Raw genomic sequence first — 17,364 nt, 5'->3', positions numbered from 1 at the left:
CTCATTACCTTTCATAGTCTCAAACAACACTTTCACTCCTCTTATGTCAGCTTTTGCAGCAAAGTCTAGTTCAGATAGCTGCCAAAATTTATTGCAAATTTTGCAAAGCTTTTGACCTGTATCGTCTTATTAAACTTTTATGAAAAATCAATGGAGTTCAATCATGTTATGGGCTGTTCCTCACACACGTGTCAGTGGTAAACGGAGAAGTCTATTTATCCCAAAGTCTGAAGGGAAGATGTTTCAACTGATGAAGGGCTCTGTTTGTAGCTACATGTTTTGTGCTGCCTGTGAACTTCAAGCTAAGTTCTTACCAAAATGACATAAAATAATCAACTGGACGGGGTGAAGTGGAAATCAAAGTGAAGTGTGCTAGCGACAAATTCTCTTCTAATAACATGAATCGATATGTAAGTTCCAGTGAGTTCAGTGGGGCTAACTCCCAGGTAAGTGTGTACATTGCAGACTTAGAATAATTTAGGATTGTTTTCCTGTTGTTTGGGACACTTACTGAACTCCACGAACTTTGTTTTAAAAACAAGTTTCTTCACTTCTTCTTTGCACAGTTTAGAAACAAAACTTAACCTCTGATAGAGACAACTGTATAAATGCACTGGGAAATTGCACAGCATTAGAAGTGAGGTTTAGAAGTGTGTGTATATATGTGTGTTCAGAATTAATCCACAGAAATTAAGATTTTGCAGATTAATAACTGAGACTTGCTCTTTTAGAAAGAACCTTACAATAGAAGTAAAACCAACTTTACTGTCATCGTCCATCAACTTTCCCACACGGTACTAAATTAAGAATGCAGCTCAGACTTTCCATGCTTACAGGCATAGTGTGCCACTCCACCATCAATGAAAGAGCTTTTTCTGAGGAACCCTTTGAAGCACACAACAAATTAATCTGTCTCTGTTCTCTTGCTTGCCAAACTTGGTGGATGTGTTTGTTTTCATTCCAGCTGCTTTCAGAGAGGCATCACACATCCTCATTGCAACAGAAATATAAGCATTATGACAAATGACCAGGAGATGAAAGCCGTGTGTGGGATCAGCACTAATTGTTAATATAATAGCTAGATTCATTGTTATTGTTGGTTTTACTATAAAAAAACAGAAACCATATTTAGCAACATACGTTTTTCTGACCAAAAACAACAACATCATGAAAATGTTTCAGAAAACAAAGGGTGAAAGGGAATAAAAAGGGTTGCTGAACTGGTGGCAGAGTTAATGAAGTCATTACAAGATGATGTGATTTTAATCTGGATGATGTTTTCATATGAATATTCTGACACACACAAAGCACATTCTTAAAATGGTCTATGATTAGGCTAAAGCATTGAAACTAATAGTTATTCAGTCCCCCAAAGCCACTTTGCGGTGACTCTACTACCTCTGATGTCGATCTAAATTAACCTTAGGGTCGTACCTTGTTTTGCGACTGGGATCTGTTCCGGTACCCCAGCTGCTAGCCGAAAAGGATGCAGGGCAAAGTGCTGCATCTGCGCATGCGCGCAAAGCACAATTTAGCACTTCTGTGCATGTGAAAGCAGCAAACCCGGAAGTAACCCATTCCGGTACTTCCAGGTTTGCCACAGACATTCGCTGGAATGGATGCTAGATGAGGCAGACGTTCGCGGAGGAATTACTATATATATTAAATGAAAGTATTGAAAATTAAGCCCATAAATTTTCCATTCACATCCTGGATCCAAAATTTTGCCAATCTGAAGCCAGCAAGCAGTATGTGGATGCCATTCTGTTTGTGATCCCCAGGAACTGCCTCTGACAGTTGAGGCAGAATATAGGCATCATGGCTAGTTGCCATTGAGAGCCTAATGTGCCATAAATCGGTCTAAACTCATTTTAAAGCCATCTAAATTGGTGGCCATTGCTACATCTTGGAGAGCTCCAACTCCTGCTCAAAGAAGCTGCATGTTGTTGCTGGACTTTGTGTTATCTTTCTGGAGCCAGATGAAAACCTTTTAATTTTCCCAATCTTTTAACTGCTGATTTGACATTTATCTTCTCAACTGTTGTTGGTTTTTTTAATGCTGCCTTTAATTGTTGTTCTATGTTGCTTTATTACTATTATATTTTACTAATAAAGTGCTAATTGAAGGGGAGTACAGTATATATGGGACACGGCTGGCGCTGTGGTCTAAACCACTGAGCCTAGGGCTTGCCGATCAGAAGGTCATCAGTTCGAATCCCCGCGATGCGGTGAGCTCCTGTTGCTCGGTCCCTGCTATATATATTAATAGCAGTTCGAAAGCATGTCAAAGTGTAAGTAGATAAATAGGTACCGCTCCGGCGGGAAGGTAAATGGCGTTTCCGTGCTCTGCTCTGGTTTGCCAGAAGTGGCTTAGTCATGCTGGCCACATGACCCGGAAGCTGTACGCCGGATCCCTCGGCCAGTAAAGCAAGATGAGCACCGCAACCCCAGAGTCGTCCGCGACTGGCCCCAACAGTCAGGGGTCGCTTTACCATTACAGTGTGTGTGTGTGTGTGTGTGTGTGTGTGTGTGTATATATATATATATATATATATGCTTTCGTAGATTTTCACGGGTACAGGAATGCAGGTTTTGGTGTCCTCGGGTGTCTTCCCGTGTAAAAGTTGGGGTGTCTAGGCGACGTTTCGACGAGGTCTCACTCGTCATCTTCAAAATGACTCTGTTCCAGTAACAAGAAGCCGAAAGCACCAGCCTGAAGATGACGAGTGAGACCTCGTCGAAACGTCGCCTAGACACCCCAACTTTTACACGGGAAGACACCCGAGGACACCAAAACCTGCATATATATATATATATATATATATATATATATATATATATATATATCTGTCAAATAAATAAGAATGAAGACAGTGATAATGGAGTGAAGTTTTTCACTTTCCACATCACCTTGCCTTTTATATTACATATGACTGTATCCAATGTTAGTCCTACTCAAAATGCGACAATATAGAAATACTTTTATAAAATAAACTTTCTCTTTTGGAGTGCCATTTTGGAGAGATTTCAATCTTAATTGTGGCAGCCCAAGAAAAGTAATAAGTTATACCATTTAAAAAAAAATCAGTAAGGAAATCCCATATATATTAGCACATATAGATTTGATCAGTTTAAACAACAATTATCTTTTTTATTTGATTGATTTCTTACCTACCCTATGCCCTAAGGTCCTAGGGTGGTTCAGTAGTATTTAAAATTATAAGATAAAACAGTTGCAATTATAAAGCACATAAAACCATTCCAAATGGAATAGAATGGTATAAATTTAGCCAAAGTCACCTTCACTGCCAAAGGCCAGGGGGGAAAGCTGCTTCTTTAACATACAGCAAAGGCTGCACAGTGAAGATGCAAGATGCATCTATGGGGACGGAGTTCCCCAATTTAAGGGCTGCCACAGAAAAAGCTCTCTCCCAGCCTCCACAGTTCCAAGGGTGGGGGAAATATTAAGAGAGCCCCCCCTACAGATCTTAACGTTACTCAACTAAAGCCTTAGTTCTGCATAAAGGAAACAGGAAATGAAAAATAAAATATTAAGCTTCCCTTCCAATGAGTGACACCTTTTTATTAAATTGCAAGCTATGTCACATTGCCTTCAAAATCTCAGAGGACATCAGGTTTGGCAATATGCAAAGTTATTTAAATTTAGTTGTTTAGATTTAATTATTACTTAATTGGTTAAATTGCAGTTGATCAATCAAACATTATTTAAACAGTGTGGAGCCCGAACACTTACATTTGAAAGCTACTCTATATTCATTAGGAACATCTCTTAAGATAACACGACAGTCATTAAGTTCAATAATTATTCCTTTCTGCGTGCAAGTCTATACACAACGGCCACAATCAGAACACTCCCTGGAGCCCAGTATATTCATAGCTTCCTGTTCTCTTTTACATGATAGGAAGCTTCATTGTGCAGTCACAAATTCCCCACTGTGCACACCAAATTGTGTGCTCTTCAGGAAGACTCACACAGAAGAGAGATGGACCTGGATAGCAAACATAACATAGTCATGCGACCCCTGAACTACGCGCTAGGAAAAATCTTTCCTCTTTAACCAGGCCTTTGGCTAATTGACATCCAATGCCCTTTTAAAATGTGTGGGGGGGGTGTTATTGGGTTGTTTTTGTTTTTATTTTGATTATGTATTTGGTTATATTGTGATTTTATCCTGTGAACCGCCCTGAGACCTGCAGATATAGGGCAGTATACAAAATAATAATAATAATAATAATAATAATAATAATAATAATAATAATGATGATGATGATGATGATGATGGAGGCAGGGGTGTGTAAAGACAGATGAGGATAGCTATTTTGGTGTTTCCATCTTGTATTTTTATGTCGGGAACATAAGATCTATATATAATAATAAATTTATGAAATTCAGGGTAGCCTCCTCAACCTAGTGATCAGCAGATGTTAGGGACAAAACTGCCATCATCCTGGACAACAGACCATGCCAGCTGGGGTTGATGAGAGTTGTACAGTAGTTCAAAACTTCCGGAGGGACCAAGCTGCTTTAACGCTTTCCCTCCCTTCGTTGCACCAACATATTGTTCTATTTACCGGTAGATGGTACAAGGACACACACCCACACACCCAAACCCCTATAGCTGGCTTAACTGCTTAGACAAATTCTCTTCTGTATACAATGCTTCCTTTGGTACTTCCACTGTAGACGGCTGAATTATTTATTCAAAAATCACTTCTTGCACCTTTTGCCAGAGGCTATTGACTCTATACAAAGGGTCAGGGCTTAAAACGTGACACCTTTGCTCAGTGGTGGGTTGCCTTCATATTAATATACGCAGTGTAAATATTTAGCCTTGTGCACAACATTTGATGACAGTGTAGTATTCAATGCTGGATATTTGCTTGTTCCAATAACACTTAAAAATTGTGGTGCTGGTTTAGTAATTCAATTCAATTTTACTTTTAGACCAACTGCCTCCCATCATATCAATGCATATTCATAAAATCCAGCAATAATTCCCTTTAAACATTTGAAATATCCATCTCTGTCCAACAATACATAATCACTATAGTATACAATAGAAAATAAAATGACCAATTTACAGATTGGCTCCCAAGGGCCATGATAAAAAGATGGCTCTTTAAGGACTGTGTAAAACTGCCAAGGGATGAGGCCTGACGGACCATGTTTAGAATACGGTTCCGTAACTGGGAGGCCACCTTTGAAATGGTGTAGCATGTGTAATTGCATTTGCTCACCTGGCTAACTTGTCCCTTTCAGCTTAGGCTTCTTCTTCTGTTGTTTGCTCCCAGTGTTTAATTTTAGATGGCCAGCTTGTAAGTGCAGGAACTAGTACTAGTAGGATTCATCATCAGCATCTAGTGGAGAGAGTATCAGTTTTAAAACCACTCATAGTGTCAGCCAAAATTAACCTTGAGGTGCAAGGATAGTCTTTTTAAAGGTACACAAAACGGTCTAACTACAACTTTTAAAGGTACACAAAATCCTAACTACAACTTAAATTTACAAGATCACACTTTCATTGATAGCAACTTGAGGTCAGTTTACAAGAAGTGCCTTTAACAGGTAATCAAAATATTGCATTTAATGCCCTCTCTGATCGTACATTGTTATTTAAATCACCTTTTGGTAACATTGTATGGCCTGTGTAGCCAATGCAGAACTTCACATGTGTTAAGTGAAACAGGAATTAGCAAAATTCCAGCAGCCTGCTTAAATGATAAGAAACCATTTTAAGGAAGGGATCTCCTAGGGAGTACGGAAAAACCTGCAGCTGAAGGCAAGGAAGTCCGGATATGTAACTCAGCACAGACATAAACAGGAAGTTGAGCAGCTTGCATTTGGATTGACAAACTGGCTCCAAGGGCTCATCTAAAGGCACGAGGTTTGACCTCTGTCAAGCATGAATGCAGAGGCTTTGGAACAGTCTGATACACTTGAAGGTACAGACCTTATATAAAGCAAATGGGCAGCAACCAGAACTGGAGCTCTCCAAGCACACAGGACTGGCTCACTCCAGAATAAATCTCTTCTATGTAATGGACTGAACAAAGTCTCATTGTGTATGCAGACAAGCACTCCTATTTTAGTCCATTTCAGTTTTATCCTATTTGCTACCCTTCTTTTAACCTTTACACATTTCCCAAACACACCTACTTCTCCCAAAATGGGAAACTCTTCTTTCTTTGCTTTCATTTTTCAAAAAAGTGAAATAGCACCTATACATACATGTACACACATTTGATACAGTTTGCTGGCAAAAGTGGGAACCTGGAGCAATCATGTCCTGGAATCATGAACTAGACAGCCTCTTTAAAAATAAATTTGTTGTAATTAACAAACAGATGAAACCCCCCACCTGCAAATTCATTTTTTTTAAAAGGTAATGGAAGAGGCGCCAATAATGAAGGCACATGGAAAGCTGCCTTAGATTAAGCCAGATCATTAATGATAATAATAATAATTCATTATTTGTACCCCGCCCATCTGACTGGGTTTCCCCAGCCACTCTGGGCGGCTTCATTTGTCCATCCACCTCAGTAACGGTCCACTTGTTCTGCCACTAAGCTGCAGCACTTATCCAAGAATGGGTGGAACAATAAGCAACTTAAGGAGAAAGAGACATCTCTTCGAATCAACTTCCAGAAAATGTGAAGACCTAATTTGGCTATGTAATTCTGCAAGAGTTTTTCCTATGTATATATTATAGCTGTATATCTGCCTGTTGGGATTCAACAGGTTAAGCTTTTTCTTATACAGAAACACAATTATGGGGAAAGCATCATTCCTTGAAATTCCATCTCATCCGATATCATCTTTCTTGTGCACAGCAAATTTGCATATGGCACAAAGTGTGTGTAGATTTGCAAGTGGGAGGAAAAATAAAGTAAAACAAATCCTGATGGTTCACCTGCTGGTTAGAAGAATAGTAAGGCTGGAAAAGAAGTCCACAAAGGAGATCTGCTAACTAGAAATTAAGATCATTAAGAAATACTTGGGAGTAAGCAATTAGCATACAATGGACTGTTCCCTGCTGTTTAAATGCTCTGTAGCACGTACAGCATTTTCATACATAAGCAACAATAGTTTACAAAAGTGTCGGCTGGCAGTGGATGGAGCTAAGCAGCTCAGAGGTGACACAATATAAACTTCACCACATGAAATACTGGAAGTTGATGTAAACAGCTTTTAATAGCATTGAACATTTGCTCACTTTGTTTAGCCCATCTGGATGTTCCATTGTGCTCAGTTCAGCGGTGACTGCCGTTGGGTGACAGTTGATATATGTTAAGTACAAGCAAAGTGCCGCAGCCCATTTGAGGGACCCTCAGGAGAACATTTACTGTTTTGCGAAATATTCTGTCAAGCCTGCTACAAACGTCACCTGCATCCTTAATGGCTCTGTGCCAAAGTCCTCTGGCTTTATTATTATTATTTTAATCAAAGGCGAGTTTAGCTTTTACTGTTTGTAAGGTTAGGCAAACTATGCCAAAGTTCTCCCAAGCTACTTGGGAGAGTATCAGCTGACAGGAATGGTTTTCAATATGGCTCGAAGAATAATGAAAGAGAGCCACTAATTCCAAGAGACTGTGGCTCATTTGATATGTAACTGGCGCAACAAATCACACCGTCAGGAAGCAACAAAAGAGCAATTTAGTAATAAATAAAACAATGGAGCTCTAAAGGGGGAATTGATATTCTAAAACCTACAGACTGTTCCATCTACATAAAACAATGTGCTGCACTGAATTTTTGTAGCATTGTCATCACAGTAGGTTATGCAGCCCTAATAGACCTGGTCAGCAATTAGGATTTGCTTTAAGAAATTTAGTGGTGGATGAAGACCTTAATTCCAGTCCCCATTATTGCACCCAGGGCAGAGATTAGACAAACTCAGGCAAACAGATGCTGGAGGTTGGCAGTATCACTAGCCCTGCATAATCATTCCACCTGAACCACCCTCCTCCCTCAACAAGGATAGGATAGGTTCCTTGTGGATAAAGGCAGCAGAGTGGGGGCATAGCATTTATAAACCCATAGGATATACTTTATAGTGAAGTTATCTTTAGCCCTCTTCAGTTCTTTGTGATAGGGGTCCTATCAACCCTATTTGATAGTATGGCCATGTTCCTTCTGAAAAAATGTTCTCTTTGTGTATCTTCAGGGGCACTGTGAGTTAGTCAAAAATATCAACCCCATGTCTTCATTGAGGGAACTAATGCACCTTGACTTGAGGGTACATGTGGGGTTGCTGCTCAGCAGCAGACAGCAAAAATGTCTTAGCTTAGCTCCCGTTAGTACCTAGTGCTTCCTCAGAAGATTATGGGGCCAGAGATCACCACCACTATCCTGGGGTATAATCCTGCATTCCTCACCTAGCCCATCCCACACGCGGACATCCTATGTTAAGGACTGCTGTTAGGTTAATTCTCCATGAGCCAGCAGAGATTCATTCCCCACAATGCACCTGCAGGCATACTGTGATTGTCTTACGTGTACTACTGGGCAGATTCGGCAAGTAACTTTGTGTACAAAAGGGCTCAGGTTACAGAATAGCGTGTTGGTCGTGGTAGGAGATAGCCTTCAATTCCTGTGGTGTTTGCACATCACAGTGCACCATAAACCATGGCTTTTTGTGCACTAGCAAAACTGCTTAATTCCACCCAGAGAAAGCAAACCACCACCTTGGATTTATCACTACATCCAATGACCTGTAAGCCAATAATAAAATTTGGCTACAGGTTGTGATTTGTTTGGAGTAACACTAAACCAGGCAGGGACCATGTTTCCCTCCCTCTTAGGCTCTGTACACGTTAGATTGAAGATTGAATGCGGTTTGTGGGGGAAACACATCAAAATGTAGCATTTCATTACAAACGACAGGATAAAGGTTTGTTGTGGTTAATGCTGCCAGACTTGCAGCAGGAGTGCAATGGATGCCAAGCAAACAGGAGCATATACAGCCTTAGTGTGAGCTGGGAGAGGGCAGGAACCTTGTGGTTTATGCCTTATAATGTGCGAACATTGCCATTTCCACTCTCTTCCCTCTGTTTCTTCTATTAGTTTAGCAAAGGGGCTAGTATACTTAGCTTGTATGTCACTTAAGATCCCGAGAAAATGTGTATTGCTGAATAATTCAATAATTGGTGCATAATCATACAGGAAAATTCAACACATCACTCTAATTGTTAAGCTATGGAAAAACTAACGAGCATGTCATTTCAAGAAAAGTCTAAAGGGATGGTCAGTGGGCCTTATTTCTAAGCAGGCATGTCTAGAATTGTGTTGTAAATTATCTATTTAAAAGGCACTGGTGTGTGTGTTTTTCCATTTATGTGGACCATGTAAGTAAAGTAGGGGTCACCAGCCTTTTTTGAGGGGAGGAGGTAGTGAGTGTAGGGCATGCCTCTACTTGGTACTTTAAGGCAGAAACTGCTTGCATCCTTTACAGGTACCAAGCAGATGAAAAATGTTATTACAGGTTTTAGTTGGGTTCTGCTTGATGTCAGGAGTTTTTAGACTGGTTTCAATGTAATGTTGCTTTAATTGACTATATCTTATTTATGACGTACTCCACTCTAGGTTCCCAACCAGGAGGGCCATACAGAAATAAAATAACAACAATTATAATACAGTATTAGTAGAAATAATAATAGTCATTCTAAGCTAGCACTCGTCTGCAAAACCTCATGCTTCTTTATGTCATATCTCAATTGCTCACAGTGTAAAACAGCACACTTCAAAAAGAAGAAAAAGCAGTGCAATCCCAAATTGTCTATTCAAATGTAATAGGGGCTGCATTGCAAGCACATCACATAGGATTTTCACTACTGTTGACTAGAGCACACCAGTCAAATTAATAGAAGCTGAAGCTTTCCATTTACTTACAAGGCAGGTATTTTGTGAGCAGCTGTTCCACACATTCCTCTGCATCACTCCAAACCTCAGCCCTGTGCTATATACTCTGTGTTTCTTCCTTTCCTTCCTTGTCTTTGGTCATTTTGTGTGTGTGGTTGTCAGTACAAAGCTGTCTATCAAAACAAACTTCCATTGTCACCGGAGCCTTGGTTCCAACCATGATTGTGTTGCACTATTTTAAAAACCAAGATTGAGAGTAAATAAATACATTGTGGTATAGCCTCGCCTTATGCCAGAATTCAGTGTGGGTTTCTTTGAGTAAGCCCTACTGAACTTACACATAAAATTAGGCTGTATATATGTGTGTATCAGACTGCAGTCATAATGCCTTCCCCAAAAAGTCAATTTTGATAAATGTACAAAATAAAATTGCTGATGCAAATTTTTTAAAAAAGAACCTCCCTTTGTTGGCTTCACTTCAAAAGCTAACCAAATCAATGTCTTTCATGACACAGTTACCAAAACATTCAGTCCAGCAACAAGAAGAATACAAGAAATCAATAGAATACATGTTAAAATATTTCTTCTGGCAAAATTCATGGCATTTTTTGCATTAAAAAGATAATTGGATGCATAGCTTCATCCTAACTGTTTATTTTCATGCTGCCTCTTGCCTTTCTAGTATAGTGTAATCTTTTGTGCTTTAAAAATAAAAGTGACTAGACTTGTCCTTTGAAACAAATTACTATTATAAAAGAGGAAGTGTAGTCAGTGACACTGAAGTTCTCCAACAGCTGATGGATGTTGGTACTGTAAAACTGAATGCCACCTAGTTGGTTGGGGGGGGGGGTTTAAGCAAAGATGCTAATTCTGCTGATTAAGATATTGTTTTCCCCCTCTTGTGCCCTATTCATTATGCAAGGCTGCAGAATATGAAGTGTGGTGTGTGATCCGGGCAATCTAATGATCTCCCACACCTGCTCATCTGGTACAATTTTAATTAACACTCCAAGGAGGTTTGTCAAGAGTAATCAAAAACATTGTCGCTTATAAAGCTGTGGCAAGAAATCAATAGTTTTCATCAGAAAAGGTAAGGTCTGGCATAACTGAACCATTTAATTGCTTCATTCCAATAAACAAAAAAACCTGCACATTTTAATGACTTGATTCTGGAGATCAATATCGAGCCGCATATTGCATTAAACAGCAACATGTGGTGGGGACGTTCGCAGTCATTTCCATTCAGAAGGCTGCATTCCTCTTTTTTATTTTCATCCTGAATGGCAATGGGTTGCTGAGCCTATGCAGTGCTATGATTTATATCAAATGAGTGACCTCTAGGGCTGTAAGACTCGAACGGGTGACTAGTTCTCAATGGTAAGCTACTGGCACTTGACAAAGTGCCTGGAGCAGAATGAATTTACTTCTCTTTTCCTCAATCATCAACAGGCTCTGGCCTGACCCCCATACTGACTCCTATAACAAGATCCCCTGTCTGGGACTGAAAAATTTACTGTCATGTCTACTTCTCATTGAGCTCAAGTGAGTACTTCTGTCACCTTCAGTGAACTGAGTCTGTAAAAGATTTAACTAAACACCAGTCGCACTTTAAAAACTAAGTAAGTACATCTCATATAACAAAGATAACCTTTGAGCACATCACTTCTTAAAAGCTACTTTGCAGCTACTGGTGTTGGCAAAGCCAGATCTATTATTGCTGCTTTGTTCTGCCTTTCTGTTACATGTGCAAACACATGCCGTGGCAATCATTTACTCTAGAATAAATTGTTCTAAAAGATACGGGATTGCACCAGAGAAAGTCTGTTCACTATTGCAGCCAGTTCTGTAAAATCTCTTAATATTGTTTCATTGTGAAGAACAAAACACAATAAAGACCTCTCAGTAGGCTAAATACTTGGGCTGATTTAATTATGCAGTTGTTTTTCACATATAATACCCTGAGCCCCAGGATGATAACCTAATACTGAAAATCCTACCAGAGTTCTTGAAGAGAAGCTTACTTCCAAATTAGTATCTGCAAGAACTGCAATCCAAGGATGAGATCCTAAACCGAGTTAAGCTGAAAAGCTCAAACAACCTGCTATGGACTAACCACGTTTAAACCAATAGGTGGTTTGAAGGCTGTATCTTAAAAACTTTGTGATTGCATCAACTACTGTAGAAATAAATAAAATCACTCCCTTGGGCTGTGATTTGTGTACACACACAAAGACCGTAAACAATAAATAAATAAATAAATATCCAGGCTAAAGTTTAACGGGTTTGAATTTATGTAGCTTCTCTGAAATCAAAGTAAAATATATGCTTTTACTAATATGAATAAAATATGGGAATACCTTTTAAATACATTTAACGCACTATATACTGCATACACAGAACATGCTATGTCGCAGTGCTCATATGCATACAGAGAGCCAGAGAAAGAGAGAAATTGTACTTTCATGAACTTCTGCATTTATGTTTTTGCAATAGCTCTTAACATTTTTATTGGGGGGGGGGTTTCTAAACCCTTTTTTCACTATTTCAAAAAGCAATGAAACAGAGTACACAAAAGCTATCCAAATATGTAAAGCACATGGTGTGTGTGTGTGTGTGTGTGTAGTTGACCTACCCACAAATACAGTGTGTGTTATTTAATCATTTTAACTAGACTGTTTAAAGTCATAAAAATTAAAATTTCAAGACCCCCCTACATCAACAATAAGGCAATTAAACGAGTGACATTTGATGTTTTATTCCAACCTCTCACTAAAGCCTTACACCAAATTTTCACTCCCTCTTTAATTTTCAATTCTTCTGCCCTCCCTGCTTCATAGCTCCTAGCTATTGGCTTTTACAATCTGTCCCTAGAGAGCCAGGAGTTATTACCCCTGTCGATGGAAGAGAAAGGGATGTTATTCCCTTGTCACCCTCTTCGGCTCCAGCAGATTCCTAGGTCTGATCTATAGCCTTCATTGGAGAAAAGCGTCTGACACGCTGTTAGTTCTCAGTCCTGTCAGATCCATCTACCTGTGCTACCCGCATTAGTTACTGGAGCTGGAATGACACTCAAGACTCACAGGAGTCAGACCAAAGGATTTCAGGAACAAAACTCCACAAGCACACTTTTTAGTAGTAAGTGGAATGTCAGTTGCAAGACATGTAAAATCAGCAGTGAGAGACATGTGTAGCATGTGTAAATTCACCAGACTAATTCCTGGGCAGCTGGGAAACTTATTACATCCGATAAGTCATTTTCAAAGCTTTCATTTATTTCTTTTATTTCCAATTTTTGTCCTGCCCCTTCCCAAAATCCCACTCTTTAAGGCAAGTCATATATAGTTCTTTTTAAAAAAAAGAATGACATTTTTTAAACCAGCAACTGTAGAAATAATTTTTTATTTGATTATATTACCAATGTAATTACCTGGATGTAGTTGGGGATTTGGGGGGGGTAGGGGAAAACTGTATTTGATTGTTTGTATTTGATTATATGTTGTTCTTATATTCAACTAATAAAATATTCAAAAAACAAACCAACAAACAAAAAGATTCCACCCACTCTACATATATGTTGCAATTTATGTCCAAAATTTGGTGAATGTCAATTTGCACATATGAATGTGATCAACACTAGCTGAATTATATGAGACCCAAACAAAGATATATATTTCCCCCCAGTTTTTAGACATATTTGAGTTAATGCTCATGATTACATTTGGGTGAAGGCAACATTCATCAGCGCTATTGAGTTTTCAGACACTCATAAAAATTCAAATGGGATTGTCAATATTCACATGTGAGTAGGGGCATTAACTGGTGTGTGTGGGTGTGTGGGTGTGTGTGTCACAAACCTGCTAAACTCTGTCTGCTAAAATATAACTCGTATTAGGACATCTTACAGTACTTCCACTTCCAGAAAGCATAAGCGGTTGGACTTTGGCTGCATTCAAATGTGGGGATTATTGTATTTGTTTTCATAAAATCATATAATTGAAGGGTTGGAAGGGACCCAAAGGGTCATCTAGTACAACCCCCTGAAATGCAGGAATCCCAGCGAAAGCATCCATGACAGATGGCCATCCAACCTCTGCTTAAAAACCTCCAAGGAAGGAGAGTCTACAACCTCCCAAGGGAAACTGTTCCACTGATAAACAGCTCTTACTTGGGTCCCTTCCAACTTTTAAGATTCTATGAACTATGTGTGGTGTAAAGAAGTACCTTCCTTTGTGTGTCTTGAAAGTTCCAACAGCCAACCTCACTCGATGGCCCTGGGTTATAAAATAGGGAGAAAAGCTTCTCTCTATCCACTTTCTGAGCTCATCTTCCCAGGGGAGTGCACAAACCTAAGGCTTGCTGTGGCTTGCTTTTTGCTTGCTCATGTTCCACTAAACTATGGTTTAATATGACATGCAAATGCGGTCACTGTACAACAGTGGACAGAATTGGTCTCTGCAGTCAGCAGTCTGACTTCACCTCCATTGTCTCTTACACCTTTGCACTCCATTGTTTCTTGAGACAGACAGATTCCAACAAATTCATCACAGTTGCATCTGGAACTCAGGGCAGTTTATAGGGAATTCTGTAATTTTCTGCTCACATGAATCTTGTAAGGGGAAAGTGACCACTGATGGAGCTTTATGGTTCTGTGAACTGCCCTGAGGGCTTATGATGAAGGACAGTATATCAATCAATCAATCATATAAATAAATAAATAAATAAATAAATAAATAAATAAATAAATAAATAAATAAATAAATAAATGGTGGAGGGAGGGGCATTTTAACTTGGGTTTTCTATGAAAGCCCATCCTAAATCACTCCACTCCAATATCTCTCAAAACTGAATAATTACAAAGTCTTTCCTTTCCTTCACAAAGTTGCACTTAAATTTGTCAGTTCATTTTGTCAGTGACATTTTATACTCTTACAATTCATGTGTTCGTGGCACGGCCTAGGACCCAGAAAACTTCACATTTTATTCTTCAATCCCTGCTTAATTAAGAGTTAACAAATAGGGATTAACAAATTCATCCTTTGTTTAGTATAATTTTATCCTGTCCCACCCGCCACCCCCCACCCCCCAGAAACACTAAGTGACAAAGCGGATCACAGCAGCTGAAAGTTAATACAAATAGTTCTACATCCAAAATACTGCTTACATAGTCAAGTGAAATTTCATCTGGAGCCAACCACAAGCAGTATCTTGAATAACGTTCAAAACAGATTCCCCACAAGAATTAAATTGTTTTTCTAAACGCACCAACATTAAAGGAAATTCAGCTCCTCAGGCACTACATTTCCAACCCTCTAGGGTATACTCATTTCAATCTTACCTGCAATGAATACAATCTGTAAACCATTTTGTAATACTTTTCTTTTCAATTTGGCAAAAATCAACTAAAAAGGTCATTATTTGGGGGGGGGGAGGACAATAAAGCAGCCGAAGGTATTTTTGCACATTTTTATTGCATCCAATCACCTGGCTGAACAGGTTTTAAAAAGAAAAGCAGCCTGCATGTTTCACCGCGGCTACAGTAAAAGCTTTCCAAACCACTTCTGTCTGTCTTCCTCATCCCCACATATAGATGCCTCTGGGTTGGATTAAATCTTAGCTTTCCCCCAGCACCACTCCCCTACATATGGTGGGGAAAAGACCATGTCTCCCCTTCTCACAAGTACATCCTGCACTTCAACACTACCGGAGGTCAATTCACAAGCAGGCATGATGTCCTTAATGCATAAATCCATAAAATCCCAAATACTGGGGCCCATATCAAGCATCCGATTCCTGGATTTTATCTAGGATCATCTCAAATTTCATCTGGAATACTGACTAAATCATCCAGGCTTGGGCACACCTAAGACTGTTATGCCCACACATGGATATTCAGTGCTGTCAGATTCAAGACAGTCAGATGGGATAGAAGACAAGGGAAGAGAGCATTATTACTCTGCATAAAGGAACAGATCTGGATTAAAGGATCCTCTGATCTCTCCTTAGTACTACGAGTTTACTGAAAGCCAGTGTCTTCCTCGACACAAAGAGTGGCTTGCGGTTTAAACAGGGTTGCCTTCTGTAGTTCAACTTTTCTTCTGTTCATTTATAAGTGCAGCACAAAGTAATACTAATGACTGTTAAAAAAGTTTAAATGTGGTAACAAATAATCTCATTTTGTATGTAAATGAATTAGCAGAACCTTCCAGTAAATCACAAAGGTCCTTACAGCCAAATGCTGCAAAATAATCTTTCTAAATACATGCACTGATAACATTATTACAACTGGAAAGGGATACCAAGTATGGGGAACAAAAATCAAACCCCACAAATAATCTTAATTTCAAGAGAAGTGTGTGTCTGAGGCCCTTTAAACCTTGGAAGTGAACCTAAAATGCATTCTAAATCCTAGCTCCCAGCAGTAAACACCTCAAGTAAGCCCATTATGTATTCTAAGTGGTACCAATTTATCTTATCATATAAACCTAGAATATTAATAGTTAAACAGCCAGAGTTTAAAGTACGTGGAACAGTGGAATTATTATTCATTTACATGCCTCCGCACCATCCTTCACTTCTCTACAGTATCTGGCTGCTCCGAGTCTCATATGCAATGCATCCGAGTGCTAAATTACCAAGTCTATGCACAACCAGAATATATCCTTTGTCGGTCCATTAAGACATCTATATTAGAACTAGATTGTTCAAAGTTTTCCATCTAGCCTCCCACGAGGCAGACAGAAAGGTTGGGATAGAAGAAGACTCAAGGACAGACAACACAGAGAGGGAAAATGCCACGGGAAAGGAAGGAGGTGGAAACAAAGGAGATGTTACGTTGAAAAGAATGGGAGAGAAGCATATCATGCAACTAGGAACAAGCACCACTTTGTAGGCAGCAATCAATTCTACAAGGCCTTAAAAAGTGAGAGTATTAAGCTTGAAGTGTAAGGCAGAGACAAAAAGGAAATTAGTGGAAAAAATGGAAGGGGATATGCAAGGTGATCAAAGCAGAGGTGTTTTGTAGGGAAATGTGAGAGGCAAGGAGAGCAAAGGGCAATACGTGTTATGTTGGACAAGTTAGGATCAATTTGTTCAGAAGGATGCCAACAAAGCAGTGACACACTTTAGCAACCTGCAATCCAAAGCAGTCAGTATCCAATTCTGGTCAGTTTAGGCCACAGAAGCAGTAATCCTGGCAGTAGCAAGAGTGCTACTGGAAAAAGGATGAAGAGATGGATCAACAGCTGAAATGATCAATGAGGACAAAAGAAAGAAGTTTTGTAGGAGGTGCGAGATATAAAAATAAATATAAAGCCATTGGATTTTTAGAAGCCATAAAATTCAACACCACCTGCTGGGATATTATTGCTTTAAGGCTGAGGTCTTGTGCATACGTGCTTGGAAGTAAGACCCATGGCAATGAGATTTTACTTCCAGGTAAAAATGCAGAAGAACTGCGTAGTGAAACATTCCCTCCACCCTCTTCC

At 39.3% G+C, this 17,364-nt stretch overlaps 1 long non-coding RNA gene across 10 annotated transcripts in view; it reads right to left on the bottom strand.

Moving 5' to 3' along the window:
• LOC309343988 overlaps positions 1 to 17,364 on the bottom strand; it is a 127,454-nt gene that overhangs the window by 96,711 nt on the left and 13,379 nt on the right. For all 10 annotated transcript variants that reach the window (XR_014157488.1, XR_014157489.1, XR_014157490.1 and 7 more), the window contains one exon: positions 5,260 to 5,379. This is a non-coding gene — a long non-coding RNA (uncharacterized lncRNA). The remainder of the gene's footprint in view (positions 1 to 5,259; positions 5,380 to 17,364) is intronic.

The sequence above is a fragment of the Podarcis erhardii genome (assembly GCF_964252035.2).
Source record: "Podarcis erhardii genome assembly, chromosome: 6".
Lineage (NCBI taxonomy): Eukaryota > Metazoa > Chordata > Lepidosauria > Squamata > Lacertidae > Podarcis > Podarcis erhardii.
The sequence above is the reverse complement of the archived record's forward strand: the minus strand, read 5'-3'. Positions and strand labels throughout refer to the sequence as shown.